This window comes from Balaenoptera acutorostrata, chromosome 10 (assembly GCF_949987535.1).
Source record: "Balaenoptera acutorostrata chromosome 10, mBalAcu1.1, whole genome shotgun sequence".
Classification (NCBI taxonomy): Eukaryota; Metazoa; Chordata; class Mammalia; order Artiodactyla; family Balaenopteridae; genus Balaenoptera; species Balaenoptera acutorostrata.
The window spans coordinates 41,700,755-41,723,723 of NC_080073.1; the positions used below are offsets into that span (position 1 = coordinate 41,700,755).

Below are 22,969 nucleotides of genomic sequence, written 5' to 3' on the forward strand. Positions count from 1 at the left end.
GGCTCCTAACAATTTAGAAAGAAAAAGATATTAGCCTGGCTTTAATTCGCAGTCATTGCCAAAACACCCAAAGGAAAATGTTAATTTCTTGAAGTGAAAATGGGCATTTAATGAGAAAAATATCCCAGATGAGAAATATGGTCTCCCCAGAAGGTCTCAGAAGCAGGAGCCAGGATGTCGGAAGAAACTGGGGTGTTCCTCAGACAGGTCGGTCCTAATAAACGCTTTGATTAAAACCTTCAGGGAGATTCTCCTTCCTCAGCCACAAGCCCCTGGGTGGCGGGGACAGCCCGCTGGTGGGCGGGGAGGCGGAGGCCTATTCGCATTACAATGCGTTAACACTCTGGGGTGGAGGTGAGAGGTGGTGAAGCGGCCAAACAAAGAATGGAAAAGGCCATTCTTGTAAAACTGTTGTTAATTAGCCCTAATGTCTCTATCATTAGTTTCGAGTTAAAAAGATCAGATTTACTCTTTGAAAGAAAGAAAGAAAGAAAGAAAGAAAAAAAAAAAAGAGCAAACCAATTACTCTTATCGGGGTGGTGATTCCAAGTTAGAGGAGTGGTGGAAAGTATTGCTGTAATCGGGAAAACCTGAACACCATGTATGGTTCTCCCAAGGCGTTTGATATTTTATTGAAAAGTTTTATTTCCCGAAATTTGCTTTCATCTTTGGTTTTCCAAGAAAGGTGTGTTGAGCCCGTGCTCCGCCCCAGGCGGACTCAGGTGGTCGAGAAGGGTGTGTCTCAGTGGGTGGGAGGGAAAGGCGAGGAAGCAGGTAGTCCAAATAGAAGTTCAGGGTCAGGAGGGGGTTCCTTCCCTCTCAGGAGTGAGTGGGTGTAAATTCCAGGAGCACCTGAATTTGCAAGCGAAACTGGAAGGAAGCGGAGCCGGCGCCAGGGGTGGGGTGTGGGGCGAGGGGAGGCGGGCAGGGAGGCGCGAGTGTGCGTCCAGGGCCTGTGCCTTCTTGGTGGCCTGCGCATCGGGGTGCCAGGCCTGCTCTAGGAAAAAGTTCTGGAAACATGGCAGTCCGGCCTGGGAGGCCACTTCAGCCTTGCCACTGGGTTTCACTGCATTTTAACAGTCTCCCAGCGCCCACAGTGTGGCCTCTTCCATCCCTTCTCCGCCCTGCCCCCAACAACACGGGAATTAACCCCAGATTCAGCTGTGTCCCCTGTTACCCTATAAGCATTTATTTGGTGGTTCCCTGAAGCCCCAGACGCTGCTGCTGGAGAGGCATGTCACTTAGCCCATGGCCTCTTGAAACCAAGCAGGACCCTGAGGGGCCTTCCCAGGTACAAAAAGCCCCTCCATGTCCCTTGTCTCCTGTTGAGTCACAAAGGAGCAGGCTCAAGCAGTTAATGATTAGGACAATAGAGTCACAGAATCTTCAGTTCCTCCCTGAAGGACACCGTGTCTGATGCACATTCCTGAGCTGTGTTGCAGATACTATAACTGCCACCAGAGGGTACAAGCTAACTGCATGATGATGACCAGACTGTAGCCATGACGTAAGCTGCTCTGTCTTGAGCAGCACTGAATCTATGGCTAGCACAATTCCAAGAACTGGCCTCAAGAGAATGGGAAAAAACTGACCCTGGAGTTGAAGATTAACTGTGCTTAAAACAATCAAGATGATGCTGACACAACAGGCTACCTGGCTCCAACAGATCTTAGCCCACCATACTTCCCCTATTTCAAGGTGGATGAGATTGGTTTATGAACCTATTTTCTTGGATTCCCTCTGGGATTAGGTCAATGCTTGAAGGAATCCTTAAGTTGGGATTTTATCTTCTAGTCAAGGGATCATAATTGGCACGCCAACTCTTTGCAAAACAGTTACTTAAAACATTAGTAATGAGATGCCTCTTTTGGAATGTCAACAGGCACGTAAGGGAACAAAAGAATATTTCTTACACCATATCAGGTCCTTCCACTCTAAGAATCCTTCGTCGCCCATGCTCAGCTTGAAGTTACAGAAGACGTCTTCACCCCTTTTCCCTAGACATGGAAGGAAAATCTGGCAGTGGGGATTGTAACTGAGGAGATGAGACTGTAACTAGGGACTGTCAGCAACTCAGCATTGTTCCAAATCTATTTCTTTCTCTTTTTTTTGCCACACCACAAGGCTGGTGGGATCTTAGTTCCCCGACCAGGGATCAAACCCATGACCCCAACAGTGGAAGCATGTAGTCCTAACCACTGGACTGCCAGGGAGTTCCCCCCAATATATTTCTTAATTATTACTATGCCTGACTTCTACCATTAGCTTAGCTTAGCTTGCTGCTGATAGAGAAAGCTGTTGATGTGTATCGAGATTGAGGATTAGTTTTTCTATAGGCTTCACCCTTGTTCCTTATTCTCCAGGACTAAGTGACCAAAGATTTATGGGTCAGATAATGTTCCAACCACAAGCGAGACCTGACGGCTACTTGGAACCACGTGATGGAGACAATCATCTCTGAAAATAGAAGACTGACCCCTCCCCTGCACGTAACCCCTTTCCCTCTTTTCCCGAGCAAAACCTGGGGGTTTAGGTCTTTGTGACATGAGTCTACCATCTCCCCAGGGTTTCTGGCTTCCTCAATAAGGCTATCTTTCCTTTTACCCTACACTTGTCTTTCAGTACTGGACTCTTGAGCAACGAGCCACGGAGCCTGGGTTTGGTAGCACTCTCACCTAACATCTGAGTGCTCCAGATCATTTAGTTCGTTATTAAACATGTCCAAAGTCATAAGTAGTTTCTCAATATCATTCACTCCTAATTTCTAAAGTAAAAGCCCAGTGTTTACCTAATATTGCCAGGCACACAAGTGTGGAGCTTTTATCTGGTGCTGAAATGGCACAACTTGTCTCAGGACTTAATGAAGCTCAGGTTCTTTATGTCTTAGCGCAGAAGGAATTCAGCGAGAGGCAAAGTGATAGGTAAGAAGTAGACTTATTAATGTAAAGAGGTTGCAGGAAAACGGAGCTAGAAAGGATGGTCATGTCCCAGGTCTCGGGATGGGCCACCGAGTGAGAGTGCTTGGCTTTGAGCAGGAAGGAATTCAAGGGCGAACCATAGTAAAGTGAAAGCAGAGATACACATTCCATAGGCAGAATGCAGTCCATTTCAAAAGGCGAGAGGGCCCCGAAATATGGGTTGGTTAGTTTTTATGGGCTGGGTAATTTCACAGGCTAACGAGTGGGGAAGAGGCAGGGATTTCCAGGAGTTGGGCCACTGCCCACATTTTGGCCTTTTATGGTCAGCCTTGGAACTGTCATGGCGCCTGTGGGTGTGACATTTAGCATATGCTAATGTTTACAATGAGTGCATAATGAGCTCAAGGTCTACCGGAGTCAGATCTTCTGCCATCTTGGGCCTGGTCGGCTCTAACCAGTTTTTTTTTGTTTTTTAACATCTTTATTGGAGTATAATTGCTTTACAATGTTGTGTTAGTTTCTGCTGTAAAACAAAGTGAATCAGCTATACGTATACTTATATCCCCATATCCCCTCCCTCTTGCGTCTCCCTCCCACCCTCCCTATCCCACCCCTCTAGGTGGTCACAGAGCACCAAGCTAGTCTCCCTGTGTTGTGCAGCTGCTTCCCACTAGCTATCTATTTTACATTTGGTAGTGTATATAGAGAGAGTCCATGCCACTCTCTCACTTCGTCCCAGCTTACCCTTCCCCCTCCCTGTGACCTCAAGTCCATTCTCTACATCTGCATCTTTATCTAACCAGTTTTTGTCATCTCCAGCTTTTCTCGACCACTGTGGTATTCTTGAAGGGTTGTGCCCTGCCCCCTTCCCTCCTGTTTCAGTTCTCTTGTCACCCATCTCTGTCCATTGGATTTACACCGTGGCAAAACGAATTGGCAGCAGCATCTGAAGCCATTTCAGCATCAGTGTCTACCTCTGTGAAGGCAACAGGTCCACAGGTGCTAAAGAAGAGCCGTTATTTGCTTCTACACCTGCATCTTGGGAGAATTAAACTTTAAATTATTTTTAATGGGAGGTAGGTCTCCATCAAAGCAATGGTGGGATGCGATGCAGCCCATTTACTTATAGCTGGTGGCATTTTTACTCCACAGCAGCTCACTAATTCCTGCTGTGCTTCAACTCCCTGTGTGGCCCTTCAACTTGTTAAAAAGCTTCAAGTGTCACGCTGAGATTCAGAGAGAATGGGGAACTTGGCCTGAAGCTCTAGAAGCTGGATATGGGGAAGGCCAGTGCAGAGGAGAAAGCTAATCACCCAACCCCAGGAGTTGCACGGAGGCTTAAAGAAAGTACAGTACATTCTTAGTGCACTTTGTGCTTCACAGTCCTCAACAATCCGGTGTGCTAAGTAGATAACAGCATTGGCAATATTAGTCTCATTTTATGGATGAAACAAAGAATCCCGTCTGTGTATTTAATGTCTTTTTCCACAGAGGCTGGGCAGGTCTGTGGCAGAACTGGCAGCAGGACACCACCCCTGCATTGGCACTTCCTTATTTAAAGGGGCTCTTGTGGAACTTTTAGAACTTGAATTAGGATCCCTGGAAATCACCTCCCCACTTTCAGGAGGGAACCAAGGCCCTGAGTCTGCATGGCTGGTGTGTTCAGCCTGCAGCCCACACAGAATCTCTGCGTACCCAAAGACTGGAACTCACTGAAAAGATCTGCATTCCCCATGGGCACAGAGGGCAGAGAAAGGCAAGTGTATGCACTAGACAGAATCTGGGCAAACTTTTGAGTTAGGAAGAAGATGAGGGAGAGGGGAGGGCAGAGGTGCCTGAATGGCCAGACATTTGCTATCCGGCTGGCGGCCCGCAGACTGTTCCTTCGACAAGTATTTGATGAGTCTACTATGTTACCGGTCAAGGGCTGGGCTCTGGGGACACAGTGGTGAGAGGTGACCCCACTGTATAGTGGGGGCATAAAGGACGATAATCAATGATGGTAGTTGTGCGGCTGTCTTTGGGTGGGGAGTTGATTGGTGACTCTAGGACGGCCACTGGACACCTCTGCTCAGTCACTGCTGACTGACAGATGCCACCCAGCATCTGGCCAGTGAGTACTGTGTTAGAGACCCATGGAGGGCCTGGGGATGGGAGACCCTGGAATGCGGGTTCTCCAGTCACCGGCAGCCCACCTCCTCCCTTATGGAGGGCACTGAAAAACAAATGGTCTTGGTCTCAGGACGGTTCGGTATTGCCCTCTTGTTGTCAAACCCAAGTTTGTGTGCCAACGCACAAAGGGGCCAAACAGACCGAAACATGCATTGGGCACACGAACTTGGCTTCGACAACTCTGAGCTGTCCTGTGTTAAACACTGGGGCAAGAGAGACAGAGTTGTGTGTGTTTAAAATACACAAGTAAGAATTTGCCTTAAAACCATGCAACCAACCAAGAATAGTCGAAACCAAAAAACATCGTAATCAAAAGAGAAACTTCCAGTGTGTGTCTCAAATTCAAGGAAGAAAACACATTTGGAGGTAGGATAGTTTTAGAAAGCCAATTCGAACATTTCAGTGGTCGAGACCATTTAGAATTAAACCCCAACTGAATAGTTAATAAACAGAGCAGCCATTTCTGTAGCACAATGAGGAGGTTTTAAGGTCAAAGCCTACTTCTATCATAGGGTTCCTAGGGACACGTTGTGTCTTGCTCCTGTCATTGTCCCCTCAGGCCAGAGGATGGGGGAGAGCGGCAAGCCAGGCTGGGGAATTTCTCCAGCTGAGGAATGCGGGGCCTCTTATCCCACCAAGCTCAGCGCCCAACAGCTTCTGATAAAACTCAAGTAACACTCTGTCAGAAGTGGAGCCCTCGCCCGTTCATCAAGTGAATGGCTTTCTGTTTTCACCAGTTAACAAACCCTATTCTGTGTTGTGCGGCTGGAAACCTATTCTGTATTTGCTCCGGACCTCTGTGTGGGTTTTGGAAGAATAGATTCTTGCTCTCAAAAATCTTCAATCTCAGTAGGGAAGACTGCTCAAACGAGCCATTTTAGAGCTATACTGTTACAGAAATTGGGTCAGAGGGACAGAGAAGGGCTTAAGATGGGGCTCCATTTGTGTATGTGTGTGCAGGGGGTGGGCACTGTATCATATGAACTTCTATGTAGACATATCATAAACTATCTTATCAGGAATCACTTGGTGTGTTTCTGTGTTCTGCAGTGAACTCCCTTATATGTATATCCTGGTGATTGCTTGGGAATATATCTAGCCGATAAACTTCTGGCACTGGAATTGCTTGGTTAAAGGGTGGACATTTCCAAATTATTTTCCTAGAAGGCAGCACCGGTCTCCTGTCCCTCCCTTCTCCTCCCTTCCCCACATATCCTCCAGGTCCTTACCAGCTGGCTGCAGGAAGCATCTTAATTTTTGCCAATTCTATATGTGAAGATAGTATCCTGTTGTTGTTTGGATTTGCACTGTTACGTTTATTGGATGCTTGTATTTCTTTTTCTGGGGACTGGCAGGTGGTTCTTAGAGGGAACTTGAACTGGAGTTTCCCTCATTTTGTCAACACTGTGGTAAATTGCTGGTTTTCTTGTCTTTCACCAGCCCCTCCCCCTATGCCTTATCCCTCAGACTGGGAGATCCAGAAACCTGGTCTTCTGGAAATCTCGCTTCCCCAGCCTCTAGTGCAGTGTCTGCCTGTGCTGGTTTCCTTTTGGCTAAATCTTATTCCATCTGCCACATTTGTGGCTGACTCAGCGTTACATTTCAGCCTTACTTTCTAAAAGGGAAGGTGGAGCGGGCGTGGACTAGGTCTTTGAGAAGCTCCAAAGGAAAACAAATTGCGCCTCCTAGCCTGAGCCAGGAAATACAACAAAGAATACTCCCTCCCCGCAACAGTGAAGGGAAAAAAAAGTCAATCCTAAGTACTCCAAGCAGTGCCAAATTCTGGGCAACTTATTCAAGAGACTTCACCATATACAAGACGACATAGTCCTGATGTATTTACTGGAAACCGTGTTAGGGTAGGGGATTCTGATTTAGACTTGTAGACATGACTGTAGTTTAGAATTCTCACCAAAATTTTTTTCCTTCCAATCTAATTCGACAAATATTCACTGACCAGCTATATGTGCTGAGCATATTGGGGGAGACAGCGATCTCCAAGATTGGGCTCCTGCTCCCTTTCTGCTTCCCGCTAGATAAAATGAGCCCAGTAATCTATGCCAAGTGCCATTTTAGTGTTATCACAAAACTGTTGATGGGGAAGGAGCAGTCACTTCCTGATGGCTGCTGACCAGGTCAAGGTCAGTGGCCCCTGACAGACAAATGGATGGGCAGACAGACTTCTTGGAGTGAGACTTGGGAAGGCAAGCTGGGGTCCCACTTGGTTTCACAAGACCTGGAGGATCTCATTTTAAAGTGCTTCTTAAGTGGATTTTGTATCTGATTGCATTCAGGCATTCTTCACAGCTCTTAATGGTTTTGAAATGGATGAAATGCAAGTGGAGGGAGGCCAAAGTGCAAAACCCAAGCTGTGTCAGAGATGGGTTAAGGTGCTCCAGGGAGAAGATTTCCTGTATGCAAATGACCCTGGACCCTTTGAAGTGCACCCCACTCTGGAAACTCTGGAAACCTATGGGAACTGTGAGATAATAAATGATGTTCTATTAAGCCACTAAGTTTGTGAGAATTTGTTACAGCAATATAAGACAAATACAAACACTTTAAAACTTTTTTAGTGAAGTATATTGTGCTTTCATAAAAGTGTACAAATAGTTAGGGTTACAGGTTAGTGAATTTTTCCAAAGTCAGTACCATGGAACCACGACCCAGGTCAAGAAAAAGAATATTACTAGAACCCCAGAAGTTCACCTCCTGCTTCTTCACAACCACTGCCCAGTCCCTCTTACCCAAAGCTTTTACATTTCTAATTTCTAATCCCATAGGTTGGTTTTCCACGGTTTTGACCTTTTTATAATCATCAGTGTACGTGTATGTCTGCTTCTTTTTGCTCAACATTGTGTTGGTGAAAGTCATCCATGTTGTTTGTAGAAGTTTGTTCATATTCATTGTTGTATAGTATTCCATTGCATTGAATCTATACAAAGATTCAGCACCACTTATTGAAAAGATCATTCCTATAATACTGATCTATCATGCTATTTCATCAGGAATCAATTGTTCATGTGTTTGTGTGGCTGAGGTGGTTTTTTCTTTTTTAATGCCTTATTCTGTCTGTCTCTTCTTATATTAATACCATTCTGTCTTCAGTACTGTAGCTTTATACTTTATAAAAGTCCTTGCTATTTGGCATGGTAATCAGTCCCCTCCCATTGTTCTTCATATTTAAGGTTATATCAGCTATTCTTGACCTTTAAATTTCCATATAATTTTTAAACCATTTTCTAAATTTCCAAAAAATTCTGCCAGGATTTTGCGATTAGAGTGCATTCCTTTAGAATTACTATCTGTATCATATTGAGTCTTCCAATCCATGAAGACTTGTTTAGGTGCTGTTTAATTTCTTTTAATAACTTTTTATAGTTTTCTGTATAGAGGTGTTGTACAGTTTTGTTGGGTTATTCCTAAATATTTATTCTTTTAATGTTAAAGTAAATGGTATCTTTTACTTCCATTTTTGTGGTGCTGATTTTTATATTGATCTTGTATCCAATACACTTAGGAAATTTACTTATTATTAGTCAGCTAGGGTTGACATAACAAATACCACAGACTGAATGGCTTAAACAACAGAAATTTATTTTCTCACAGTTCTGGAGACTAGAAGTCCAAGATCAAGGTATCACCAGATTTGATTTCTTCTTAGGCCTCTCTCCTTGGCTTGCATATGGCCATCTTCTTTCTGTGTCTCCCAGAAATTTTACAAGCCGAGAACTCTGACCAACACAAGAGATCAGATCATCACTGACTCTTCCATTATTTTCTTTTTCATAACACCCAGTGTTTTTGATTCATAGCATTATCCACAGTTTACAGTTGGATATTTAAATGTTTGTTTAGAGGACCCTCTTCCAACAAATTGTGACTTTCAAAAGGGCAAGATCCTTCCTTGTTTAATTCACTATCAAATATTTAATACCAAACATACTTCTAGGAACATAGTAGGCACTTAATAAATATTTGGTAAATTAATAAATGAATCCCTACTGAAGGAAAATAAGTATGTATGAGAGATTTCTTTAAATTATTTTTATGATTGTAGTTTCCACTTTCAGTAATGATAGAATAGGTAATTCAGACCTGCAGAAAACAATTAGAAAGTTGGACAAAATAATTTTGAAAAATTGGCTTAATAATCAATAGATCACCAGAATTCAATAACCAGCGCAGCCTTCCTGAACCCAGGGTGCTGTGCTCAGGATTTTTAGCCAGCAAATGTGAAGTGGTGAGTCAGGAGCCCTTACCACTTGCTCCCACTTCAGTGGGAGACATTTAGTAATGGTCACTGAAGTAGGATGAAGCAGTTTATAAAAGTTTGGGTTTTTCATTCTTCTATAATTATGTCATGAATCAGGGGCAACTGTCTGATGAGACCAGGTATTTACTTGGAAGAAAGCTTCGTGGTGCGTGTGACTCAATGTTCCAACAGGAATCCTAGACTCAGAGTGGCTGTGAGAAAGCATTCAGTCCCCTGTGGGTATCTGGGTGAGCTTGTGTGTGGAACCCCTTTGGATGTGAGGCAAACATATACACCTCCCCATGGAGAAGCTGGAGCTGTGGTCTTTGGACTGTGTTTCACGAGTTTACAAGCCCAGCTGGAGCTGAATTGCACAAAAAAGTGTTGAGCTCTGAGAAAGTAGCCAGGGTTGGTAATAATAAGGCTGTTAGGAGTTGGGCTGCTTCCAGCTGTAAGGGGACACTGGGATGTGAAGACCGCAGGGCACAATCCTATCTGCTGCCCCTTGGGAGCTCAGAAACTGGAAGGTCTTTCTGGACACACTTAGCCCAGCGATACAACAATCTGCACAGAGTGAGTTTAATGCAATAATAACAATTCCTTGCATGAACATAGTACCTTTTGTATTTTAAAATATTTCCTGTTTCACATCCCTGCCTGTGAATCAGAAACAACAACTCCTGTGGAGCATGCTGAAAATATCGACCCCTGGACCCCTGTCCCAGACTTACTGAGTCAGAACTTTTGATGGGCAGAGGGGTCCATCCAGGCCATGCCAGTGAGAAGCCAGTCCTGGGTATCACTGCACCAGACTATGCTAATTCTAGATCCTTGCCACTCACAATATGGTCTCTGGACCAGCAACTTCCACATCACCTGGAACTTGTTAGAGATACAGACTCTCAGCCCTTCTCTGGCCTCTTGAATCAGACTCAGCATTTTAGTAAGGTCCTGGGTGGTTTGGGTGGAGGGTTGCCATGTAAAATACAGGACACTCACTTATATTTAAATTTCAGAGAAACAACAAATAATTTTTTGGTATGACTCATGTATTTGAGACACATATTAAAAAATTATTTGTTATTTATCTGAAATTCAAATGTAACTGAAAATTATTTTCATTTGCTAAATTTCTCAATCCTGTTGAGTGCACATCATTATAGTCTGAGGAGTCTGCACTATACAATGGCCTGTTCCTCCAATCAGCATCATAAAGGCATCCCACTGTATTTTTTTTAAAATTTTATTTTTATTTATTTATTTTTGGCTGTGTTGGGTCTTTGTTGCTGTGCGCAGGCTTTCTCTATTTGCAGCGAGTGGGGGCTACTCTTCGTTGTGGTGCGCGGGCTTCTCGTTGCATTGGCTTCTCTTGTTGCAGAGCATGGGCTCTAGGCACGCGGGCTTCAGTAGTTGTGGCTTACGGGCTCAGTAGTTGTGGCTTGCGGGCTCTAGAGTGCAGGCTCAGTAGTTGTGGCGCACGGGCCTAGTTGCTCCACGGCATGTGGGATCTTCCCGAACCAGGGCTCGAACCTGTGTGCCCTGTATTGGCAGGTGGATTCTTAACCACTGCACCACCAGGGAAGCCCAAGCCCATTGTATTCTGAATGCATTTGTTGGAAAAAATTTTTTCCACTTAAATATGATTAAGCTTTTGAATGTTTCTCTTATAAATTGAAATAGTATTCAAGTAGAATCTGAACTGAAACTGCTTTTTCAATTTATATTGTTTAGTTCAGGATACCAGAAGAAAAAAGAAAACAAAATGCAAACTAAACATTAATTACTAAATAGGTAACTTATACGTTATTTATCAAAAGAGGAACATAATATGAAAATTCTATCCTAAGTAATAAAAAGCACATCTAACATTTTAGAGGTATAATTCAATATAGTCACAAAGATTTATTTGAGCCCCACTAACTTAGTATACAATTAAAAATGGTAATTTAATTAAAATGTCAACAAACAGAAAATGTTCCATTATAGAAACTAGTCCTTCAGAAATCAAACTATTTTGTAATTAGAGTTATTATGTATATATTAGACAAAAGGTGTTTTTCTGTTTTAGGGTGAAGGTGTATGAGGAACTGTTGCCGTGAAGGGGCACCAAGGGGTTGTGTAGGCACGATTGCTGCTTATTAACTGTCATATTGTCCCACTGTTGGATATCAGGAAAACATATTTGCCAAAATAGTAAAATCTCTAAAGAGAACCTAAACTCACGTATGTTTTAGGAAATTAATTTCTTAAATTAAATTAAGAAAAAAATGTAAGGATGAAATCAAGACCTTGGACATCTGCTTCAAATTCTGAAAAAAAAAATTACATTTCCTTGGTCATATGGCTTTCTCATCCTGCTTTCAGTTTGGTTTCCAGCTTAGCGGGCTAAGAATATGGCACCCTTTGCCTCCTCTGACCTGTTTTTTTTTAGCACACTTCAGGATGTCCAATGTTGAAAGGCCCCCGCCATCTGCAGGGAGGTGCAGATAATCCCGGGTTATATGGCTCAGATTGGCCGGCACATATCGTTTACGCTGTGACAAGCCCTCCCCGCCCAAGTGTGTTTTGACTCATGCTGGGCTGAGTCACATAGAATAGATAGATAGTTTATCAGCACATGTCCTACAGATCATATTATCATCTTACAAACATAGCGCATTAGCGCACAGGCCGGGAAGGTGGGGCAGTTGGAGCGCTTCCGGCCCCGGTGTGTCACTGCTGCGGAGTAAACAGGTTCGGATTCCACTCGGCAGGCAGCGGCAGGGGCTCAGGGCTGCAGCCCATTCACGGGTAGGTGGGCGTGGGGGGTGAGTGCGCGGCTGCTCCTGAAACTGGGGGATTGTGGGGAAGGCGAGGGTAGGGGCATGGGGCACCTGTGGAGGGGGCGGGGGACAGCGCTTCCTTGTTTATGTCTGTCCCTGCTGTGCTGAGGCTTGACAGGGGTGAACCTCCCAAACGAACACGGATTGAGGATTATGCAGGGCCTGGAATTGAATGGGGAAGGAGAGCCTGTGAGGGGGCAGGTCTAGGTAGCCGGGCTGCTGCTGTGGCCGGGTCTCCACACTCCGGCTCCTGTTAGTGGGTTACTCCCAGCATCACCCTTGTTCCCAAGGCTGAGCTCCAAACTTTCTGGTCCACAGTGCTGTCCAGGGGTGATAAATCAACTTGTTTGTGCTTCCTCAGTGCCCTGAAAGGGATGATGGACATCTGGCCGGGGAAGTCTGTCCTCCAGGAGAGGCGTGGGGGTGAGGGTGGGAAAGTGATTGGAAACCCGGAAGAGAATTGTCTAGTTTTGTAAGCAGTTTGACTGTGCTGGTGGCTCTTCTTTTATATCTATATATAAATATATATTATATATATATATTTATAATATATATATTTATTTTTATATAAATATATAATAATAATAATATATTATTAATATAATAATATTAATATATTATTATATATTATATATATTTATATATTTATATTTATTTATTTATTTATTTTTGGCTGTGTTGGGTCTTCATTGCTGCGCACGGGCTTTCTCTAGTTGCCGCGAGCAGGGGCTACTCTTTTTTGCTGTGCACAGGCTTCTCATTGTGGTGGCTTCTCTTTGTTGCAGAGCACGGGCTCTAGGCGGGCGGGCTTCAGTAGTTGTGGCATGTGGGCTCTAGAGCGCAGGCTCAGGAATTGTGGCGCACGGACTTAGTTGCTCTGCGGCAGGCGGGATCTTCCCGGACCAGGGCTCGAACCCATGTCCCCTGCATTGGCAGGTGGATTCTTAACCACTGCGTGGCAGCTCTTCTGATGGACCAAATCCTCTCCCATAACTTAGGAGCTGGGTGTTCTCCCAAAGAACCTCTGTACCCATACCTGATAGAGAAAAATCCCCAGATGCTCATGCACCTTTTGTTCTTATATATAACTGGGAACAAGGTGTGTCTTAATTTCTTTTTTTTTTTCTTTAAATAACTGACATTTTTTGAGGTTTACTAGGTGCCAGGTACTGTCTTAAGCATGTGACACAAATTATGACGCGTGATCCTCCCACTAATCCTATGACCTCAGTGCTGCTGTCACACGACGTCCGGATGAGAGCACCGAGTTTCAGAGAGGTTAGGTCGCTGTCTCAGGGACATGCAGCAGTCGGCGGGGGAGGCAGGACTCCAGCCCTGAGACTGTCCTCTTGAATCTGTCTGGAGCCTCTGCCTCCCTTGGCCAGATTTTCTAGTTTAACAAATTACCGTAAAATAATGGGTGTCCCCAGGGGAACCCTGATCAGGTGACATAAAATGTAATTTAATTTAGAATTTGGCTGAAATATTGTGACTACTGTGACTGACCTCACCTGAATACTTACCCTCTATTTCCCCCACTGTTTCTATCAGAAAACTCACTCTGCATTCCACCTCTGGGGTCCAGGCAGTGGCCTTATGTGAGGATAGAAAGGAATTTGTGGGCCATTAAAGCCCCTGGTCTGTCATGTTATTGCCTCCACTGTACCTTGGTGTCACCAGAAGTTCCCATTGGTTACAGTCATTCCCTTGGATCCAGCAAGGCTGATGATAGGTGTCTTCTGCACCTGGTGGATACACCTGGAAAATGCTGTGGAAGGCCTGGAGCTGGTCAGTCCAAAGGGAAGAGGGATCTGGGGGGCTCTAAGGGGCAGGTGGGGAGGAGGGGAGCCAGGCCTCTCTCCCCATGGCTGGTCCAGGTGACCCCCCTGGCACCAGCTCCATGCCCTTCTCCCCTCTCCCCCTCTTCTGCTGTCCCCCTCCCAGCCTCACAGAGGGAGCATCAAGGATGGCTTGGCACCTGTATTGTGGACTTTGTTGAGTCTCCTCCCAGACTCTCCCAGAGCCTTCACACGTCAAATTCTCTGAGATATAAGCCCTGTACCCCACCCCCGCCCTCTTCCAGCCCAGCCTGTCATTTGACAAGAAGTGAGAGGACTAGGTGACCAGAAAGTCCCCCCTCCCACCTGGAACCCTGGCATATGATTCTAAGTGGAGACTAGTGTTCCGCTGCCAAAGGACGTGTTTTTCCAGTCATGCCCTCTGGCTCAGGATCGCAGATGGTTCTGTAAAGTGATTCTGATATACCTGGCTTGGGGAGGGAGCATGGAAAACTATTCGACCAAACCTGGAAGAGTGGTCCTTTCGCCTTCCTCACAGTCCCTGCAGGACTCTCCCTGACCCCCTGCTCCCACCCCCCATCACGCACTGGAGGACATCTCTCCTCTTCTGGCTCGCACAGCAGCTCCTTCGGTCTCTGTTGTCGAATCCACACACTGCATTGAAATGTATCCCTTTAAACATCTGTTCGCCCCTCCAAATTGAGAGCTCAGAGGCAAGGACATTCATCTTTCTGCATTTAGTGAGTGTCCCCAAATGTCAGTTATTTAGGGTTCCTGGGAATCAAAGAACAGAAATACACACCAAGTAATAAACTGGCTCCATACCCAGGGTTTCTGGGTTGAGGTTCAGAAGTGGGAGCCTGGCGTCTGTTACTGCGTGACCTAGTGTCGGTGGCTGACTTGAGGGGCCAGGCTCTGAGCCCAAGTCTGGGGCCCCTCAGGTGGTTGCTCCCGTCAGTAAACCCTGGTTCCGTTCATGGACAGATAAAGTATAATTAAACAAATGGTCAAATGATTCAACTTGTATTATGTGCTGTGAAGTAAGTAAGCAACAGCCTGAGAGAGAGAATAGCAGGAGGCTCTACCTTAGATGAAGAGGCAGGGGAGGCCACACTGAGGAGGGAATGCAGAAGTTGAGTTCAGGGGTGTCAGGGTGGGGAGAGTCGTGTGAATGGGGGGAACGTCTAGGCAGAGGGAGCAGCGTTTGCAGGGTCTGAGGTGGGAGGAAGCAGGTGGTGGACGGGCTCGGAGGAGGAGAGCAGTGGGGGTGAGTGGGAGGGGCTGGCTGAGGGCAGGTCGTGCCAGCGTCTTACTGGGCCCTGTGAGGAGCTGGGATCTCCCTCTCATTCCAACGGGAAGTCTCTGGAGGCCTTGGGCCAGGTGGCAGCATGATCTAGTTCTCTTTGGTGATGGTGATGCTCACCGTCGTGTAGCAAATGGATTGGATGTGGGTGAGTGGGAAGTCAGGAGACCAGCTGAGAGGCTTTTGCACAACTGAGGCCAGATGTGGCAGTAATTGGTGGTGAGAAACACATGCCCCTACAGAATAAATTGGATGTGTGAATGAGTGTGTGTGTGTGTGTGTGTGTATGTGTGTGTATGTGTGCATGTCCATATATTGGGTGGTCAGGGTGAGGAAACAGAAAGTATAAAGGAGTGACCGCCAGATAAATATGGAGTCATTGTCGAGATGGGGAATTAAGGCAGACAGGGATGGATAGATTCTAAATGAGTAAGTTTGGAGGGAATCATGTTTCTTTTGAGATATGCGTGAGATATCCAAGTGGGTATGTGAAGGAAGCAGCTGTATATAGACACCAGATGTCACTGTAAATTAAGACTGATTTTTATAAGTGCCTCTTATTTTACTGTTCACTTTATTAGTTATTTAGTGATGCATAAAAATTACCCCAGCACTTAACATCTTCAAATGATAAACATTTGTTATCCCACAGCTTCTAAGGGTCAGAAACCTGGTTTCTGGCTCAGGGTCTTTCATGAGGTCTAGATTTTGGCCAGGGCTACAGTCATCTGAAGCCTTGACTGGGGCTATAGGATCTGCTGTTAAGACAGCGTCTACCCACACGGCTGTTGGCAGGAGGCCTCAGTTCCTCTCCACAGGAAGCTTCCCCATAGAGCTGCTTAAGCATCCTCAGGACATGGTGGCTGGCTTTCCCCAGAGTGAGTAATCCGACAGAGAGAGCAATACCTTATGGGACTGAGTCTCAGAAGTCACACACCCTCACTTTCACCACATTATATTCATTAGAAGTGAGTCACTAAGTCCAGCCCAAGCTCAAGGAGAGAGGAATTAAGCTCTACCTTTTTAGAGGGAAGAATGTCAAAGAATTTGTGCATATAATTTAAAGCCATCACATCCACCAAAGCTTTTTTTCCAGGAAAAAAAGGCATTTTTGGGAGCAGAGAAGAGGCAGATTCAGGGACAGATGCAGGTGCCACTCACTTAGCACCTTGGGGGAATGAAAGCTGCTGCCATTTATTGTTCATGAAAGCTGGGATCAGCAAATGATCACCCTCAGGCCTGGCACTGCCAGAGCAGGCTAGCACTGTGAGCCATGGAGACCAAACTGGAGTAACCCCCTCTGTCCCCATTCCCCCAGACTCTCAGCACCTGTCTACCTGGCCCGCTGTATCTCACTGCTGCCCAAGACCCGCGCTGGTCGCCATTCACATATTGGAGACTCTACTGTTGGCAACTGCCAGGCACCAAGCAGTCGAATCTCTGTGCAAGAGCTGGTGACTTACCAGCTGCCCAACTTGAGGTGAGTGGGAGGAGAGGACGCACAGGCACCTGGGCGTCACTGGGGCAGAGAGCGAAGCTGACTGTAGCAGGTCCCCCCTCGCCTGCTCCATGCTCGTGGCCTGCCAGGCCTTTCCCTCTTGGGCCAGTCGCTCTTATCCTGAGAATGTCTCCAGTAGGCGGCAACTGGGCAGAAGCGTGGACTCAAGGTCAGTGCTCAGGCAGGCCCATCCCAGGCAAGCAGGGAGGCCAAGCGTTTTCTCTTTTGTTATGTAAGTATTGTACTTACATAAAATATTTACTATCTTGCCCTTTAATAAAAAAGTTTGCTGACCCTTGCAATAAAGCAAACAGTTTTTCCAGGAAAAAAAATTGTTTTTTTCCTCTGTGAATCTAACCTTTGTGAGTCTCTGATTGTTGACATTTCATTCAGAGCCTGAAACACTTGGCACTGGAGGGGAATGAACCTGACCACACTCTGTGCTAGTGTCCTTTCTGTTGCAGTGAGGGACACCGCAGTTCCCTCCTTTCTCATAGTCCCAAGTGTTTTCTTCTCTGGAAGATGCTCTGTGGCTGTGGACAGTGCAGCCAAATCTAGGGAGACTTGTTCTTGTGATTCTGCGCTCACCATGGGAAGCCAGCTCTCTAGCAAAGAACTGGAATGAGGGTCCTGGAACCATGCATCTTTGCTGTCAAGTTCAGTGCAGGCCCAGGCTAAAGCTCTGCGTTCTTTTGCTGCCTCAGAAACATCTCCTTGGTTGTAAACATTTTCTCTGACAGGTTATTGTTTTATTTGTGTTGAGGGCTTCCAGACTGGATCCTGGAGAGGGTAATTTTCCTCTCTTCTGCTTTGGTATAGCATACCATGGTGATATTTCTATAGCTCTGCAGAAAGTTAATGCTTAGAAAATTACATCTTATGTAATTGCCTGAAAGACTGGGTTGAATGGAGTTCATGCTATGAAGAAGAGATTAGCTTTGTGAATTTGCCAGGGGACTCTCCTTCCCCCAAGCTGCTAAGTGACTGGCATCTGCATCTGTCCCTGAGTCTGCCTCCTCTCTGCTCCCCAAAGGGGCTTTTTTTCCTGGATGGAATGACTCACGGGCTCTTGTCATAAAACCACTTTCCCAATCTCAGCACCCGCCCATGGGGCTACTACCTCCTGGGTTAAGGTCCATCCTGTCCAGTTGTCCAGAGAGGCCTGGACTCAGCCCTGTCCTGCACAGGATGCCAGCAGCTGGGCTGGACCTGGGATTTAGGAGCTGGTATTTCTTAGCTTTGCAGGATCTCTGGAGGTTACAGTGTAGATCCCCAGCATACATGGTCATCACTTACCATTCTTAGAGTCTCTAGTTTTCATTACACACATTTGTAAACAGAACCTCTGATAGGCAAAACCCTGATTAAAATCCTAGCACTTTCAAAACCCCCTTAGTTGAAGGATAGTACCTCTTTCTCTGCTTGGCAAAAACACAGAGAAAATAGTGAATGTGGTTAGATGACAGACAGGATAGACTCTTTTCCACCAAAATACTGAGACTAATGTTGGTTTACAAATATTTAAAAATAGAACACAAAGGCGTCAAGAATAGACCATTTCTCTAATATAGGGACTTGAATTATATTTCTCTAAATTAATGCATAGAAATTAATGTACATATTAATGTACAGATCTGGTTACTTTTCAAGGATTTATTGGCCTAAGAAAATAAAGGAAACTCCACAAAAGAATCAGAGCCATGACTGGCTGATCTAGAACACACACACCCTGGGCAGCAGGTGGGTCTTCCAGCTTCAGGTACTCTTGGATGACTGACTGTCCACACTGTTCAAAAGCAGTTCATTTTACTTTGGCTTTTTGGTTTGCTTTTATGTGTAGACTTGGATTATGTGCAGAGATTTCCTCAAAGGAGCTAGGCTGCTTAATTCTTTCTCTTTAAAAAAATTTTCTCCATTAATGGCTAAAGTCTTTAATCTCTTGTTTTCAGGCTGATGCTTGGCATTGCTTTATGGAGGCTTTTATGTCAAAAGTCAAAGCCTTAAGACCTTTGCAGCTTAGGTGCTCCTGAGCTGAAGGTAACAGAGTAAGGAAAGTGGTAAAAGAAAAATTAAATGCAGAGATTTATGGTTTGGGGTGAGATGGAGTAGGCACACTTCACCTTGTCTCTCCCACTAAATGTAGCTATAAAACCTGGACTTATTACACAGAACAGCAATGTGAAGACCCTGAAAAGTAAGCAGTTGCAAGAGAAGAAGGGAAGGACACCCTAATTCAAAGTAGAACAGAACCTGTGGTCTGTTTCCCATTTTTCCCCTCCAGTATACCCCAGCCTGGACTCAAGGCAGCCTGAAACCCAGAATTGAGCACAAAGCACCTAATTTTGTTCCAGGAGTGAGAAACAGGCTCCTAATGCTCAGAGAGTGGGGGTAAATCCCTGTCTTTTTTCTTTTTCTTTTCTCCACCCTCTAATGCCTTAGGCCCTCGTAGGATTGTGTAGTAGTAGCAGCAGTGAGGGGCGATGGGGAGAAGGTTGGTAGTGGAGGACCTCAGTCACCCAGACTTTGGGATAAGAGATTCTTCCTTTCTGAGCAGAGGAGCTGTGGTCCCCAGAGGGTGGAGGAAACTCTCATTGCTTTTTTCCTTGCACTGTCCTCCCACTGTTTGGCCCAACACAGTGCAGTTGTAGGACATGCACAGCAAAGCAGGGTAGCTAAAGCACCAGGTCTCTGGCCAGAGTACTGAAAAGCAAGCCCCAGGAACCTAGAAGGACCAGAGAGATCACCGAGAGGGAGAAGCTCTGGAGAACAACCCCAAAAGGTTGCTTATGAGCTCCTGGGCTCATTCCCGAGCTGCACCTGCATGGATCTGACCCTCACCAGCGTTGGCAGTCTGTTAGAACCCCTGCCCCAGATGGCCACTAGGTGGCGCCCACAGACCAGCTGAAGAGCACTGCAAAGTCAGAAGACTGATCTGACGTGGGAATCACAACCTCGGAGGGCAGGTTGGAATGTGAGGTCTAAACCCAACCAAATTGATCACTTACTGTGTTAGTTATCAACTTATTGCCTCTCAACTTGGAATGCACTCTTCAGTGTGTGTATTCTGTGATACATAATGGAATTCCTTTAAGTATTTGTCCTTTGAAGTGAATACCATTGTTAACCTTTCTCAGTAAAGGACACTGGAGTGACAGTGTAGTAGGAAGAGGTTTCCTGCCTTTCCCAGGGGAGGATCAGCATTGTGGGACATCTACTGGAGCCTGCCCCAGTCATGGGCACAGAATATGGTCCCTTTGCAACCTGGCAGCCTTGGCTAGCAATAACTTTCTGCAGCTCTCTTGATGCAGAAAACAGAGGCTTGTGTGGCCCATTTGCTCTGTGGCCCTCCTGCCCTCCTTCAGAAGGAAAATGGAGAATTTGCTGGCAGATCTCCTTTAAAAGAATTGTTAAGGGAAGTTTTTTAGACAGAAAGCAAATGATACCAGAGGGGAACTTGGAACAATAGGAATGAAGGAAGAACAACAGATATGGTAAATATCAGGGTAGATATGACAGGCTAGCTTCCTCCTCATGAGTTCTTTGAAACAAGTTTGATGATCTGAAGCCAAGAAATCTAACACTGATATAATACATAGGACAACTACAACATAAAGGTGAGAGCATAAGGGGACCTATATGGCAATAGGTTTCTTTTTTATTTTAATAAATTTATTTATTTTATTTATTTATTTTTGGCTGAGTTGGGTCTTCGTTGCTGCTCGCAGGCTTTTTCTAGTTACGGCGAGTGGGGGCTACTCTTCTTTGCGGTGCGTGGGCCTCTCACTGCGGTGGCTTCTCCTGTTGCACAGCACGGGCTCTAGGCATGCGGGCTTCAGTAACTGTAGCACGCAGGCTCAGTAGTTGTGGCTCACAGGCTCTAGAGCGCAGGCTCAGTAGTTGTGGCGCACGGGCTTAGTTGCTCCGCGGTATGTGGGATCTTCCCGGACCAGGGCTTGAACCCACATCCCCTGCATTGGTAGGCGGGCTCTCAACCACTGTGCCACCAGGGAAGCCCAGGTAATAAGCTTTCTATATCTCACTTGAAGTGGTTGAAATACTGTTTCTAAGTAGACCACGATAAGTTAAGCATGTATTTTATACTCCCTAGGGCAACCATGAAAAAGAAATGACAAAGAAACATAGTCAAAAACACAATAGAGAAAATAAGATGGAATAGTAAAAAATGTTCAGATAACACAAAAGAAGCAGGAAAATATAAAAGAGGAAAACAAAAGAGGGCTCAAACAGAAAATGAATAGTAAAATGGTAGACCTGAATCTAAATATATCCTTAATTGTACTAAATGTAAATTGCCTAACAATACCAATTAAAAGACAGAAATTGTCCAAGTGAGTTAAATAAATGAATCAACAAGATTCTGTCTATAAAATCTCATATCGATTATAACCATATATTTAGGTTAAAAGTAAAAGGATGGAATCAAGAAAGTGAAAAGACAGCTCACAAGATAGGAAGAAATTTTTGCAAATCATATATCTGGCAAAGGACCAGTATCTAGACTATATAAAGAACTATTACAACTCAACACTAAAAAGACAAATAGCCCAATTAAAAAATGGGCAAAGAATCTGAATAGACATTTCCCCCAAGAAGGTATACACATAAGAAGATGCTTAACACATAAAGCACATAAAAAGATGCTCAACATCATTAGCTATCAGGGAAATGCTAAAAAAAGACAACCTTCACACTCACTGGGATGGCTACAATACAAAGAGAGATAATAACAAGTGTCAGCAGGGATGTGGAGATACTGGAACCCTCATACACTGCAGGTGAGAATGTAAAATGGTGCAGCTGCTTTGTAAAACAGTCTGGCAGTTCCTGAAAATGTTAAACATAGAATTAACATATGACCCTCCAATTCTACTCATATGTATTTACCCAAGAGAATTGAAAACTTATGTCCACACAAAACTTGCACCATTTGCATCTTTGTCAAAAATCTCCTTTAGGTAAAAGAGTTTTAAGGGAGACAAAAGACAGTCCCAGATGTCAGAAATTAAAGGAAAGAGGGAAATCAACTGGGGTCAGTGTTTTCAGCTCTTCAGACTAAACTTATTGACCTCAAATGTTCAGCTGCATAAACATAAGCCAGTTCTGCCACTCATATTGGCAAGCCATTTGTGGAGAGCACAAACTTGAGTCAGAAGATTTAAATATTTGGTTTTGTATCCCCACTGACTGCTATTTAGAAGTGTCTGGAATTGGAACAGAGAATATTCAATAGCCTTACTGTTTGCCAACTGACACTCTGTGTATTTGTGGACATCAGGAAATGGATTTAGCCAGATTTTGATGCTGTAGGTAGGGGAAGTTTAAAACAATATAAAGAAACTTATTTTACTTCGATAAGGGGGATAAGCATAGCTTAGTGGAATGAATGTTGAAATGCACTTTTATGTCCTGATAATTTTTTTTTTTTGCAGTGGGCAAATAATGACTTAAAACAAATAGTAAATATGAGGTGGGAAAATAAAGAGAAGAGAGAAAGTTCACTGAGTGGGCTGAGAGTGAAGCAACCTGGATGCAAATCTTTTATTCACTTTCATTGATTCATTTACTCACTTAGTCTTTCAACAAATATTTATGGAGGGTCCACTATGTGCCAGACACTGTGCTAGTTCTCACTAAGAGGTGATGACCAAGATGTACCTGAGTCTGACTTCCCTTGTGTTTGAGAAACCACATAAACAGAGATCAGCAGCTGTGAGGGTTCATGTTGCAGGGGAAACGTACAGGACTAGTGCCCAGGCTGTGTGGTCAGTCCCAGGAGGAAGAGTGCTCAGTGGGGTTTGGTACAATGCTTGGTGCACTTAATGGTGGCTGGTGTTTAGACTCAGATAACTGGTGTGTGTGTGTGTGTGTGTGTGTGTGTGTGTGTGTGTGTGTATCTTCTAATTAACTCATCAAACTTACCTCTGAGTATGTTACAACCTACTGAGAAGATCAGATGCCAGTAAATTCAATAGAATGTGGAACCACAAAGCTTGAGGAATGCCCAGGGGGCTTTGGGAACCCATGTGTCAGCTGAGGGGTAGAGAGACAAGTGTGACATTCTAGAGGAGAGGACCCCAGTTGAGCACTGAACTTTGACTTACAAACTAGAGTACTCTCAGACCCTAAGAACATTAGCAACTGCCATCCTGGAAGAAACAAGGCATTTCATCATTATTGATAA

At 44.9% G+C, this 22,969-nt stretch overlaps 1 protein-coding gene across 3 annotated transcripts in view; it reads left to right on the forward strand.

Moving 5' to 3' along the window:
- Positions 1 to 11,988: 11,988 nt before the first annotated feature.
- LRRC2 (leucine rich repeat containing 2) overlaps positions 11,989 to 22,969 on the forward strand; it is a 35,699-nt gene continuing 24,718 nt past the window's right edge. Inside the window, exons 1-3 of one of the 3 annotated variants that reach the window (XM_007168853.3) lie at positions 11,990 to 12,135; positions 16,588 to 16,749; positions 18,418 to 18,507. The gene's annotated coding sequence lies outside the window, so the exon portion shown is untranslated. Of the gene's footprint in view, positions 12,136 to 16,587; positions 16,750 to 18,417; positions 18,508 to 22,969 lie in introns of all 3 variants that reach the window. The other 2 variants (XM_007168852.3, XM_007168854.3) reach the window with 2 other exon arrangements.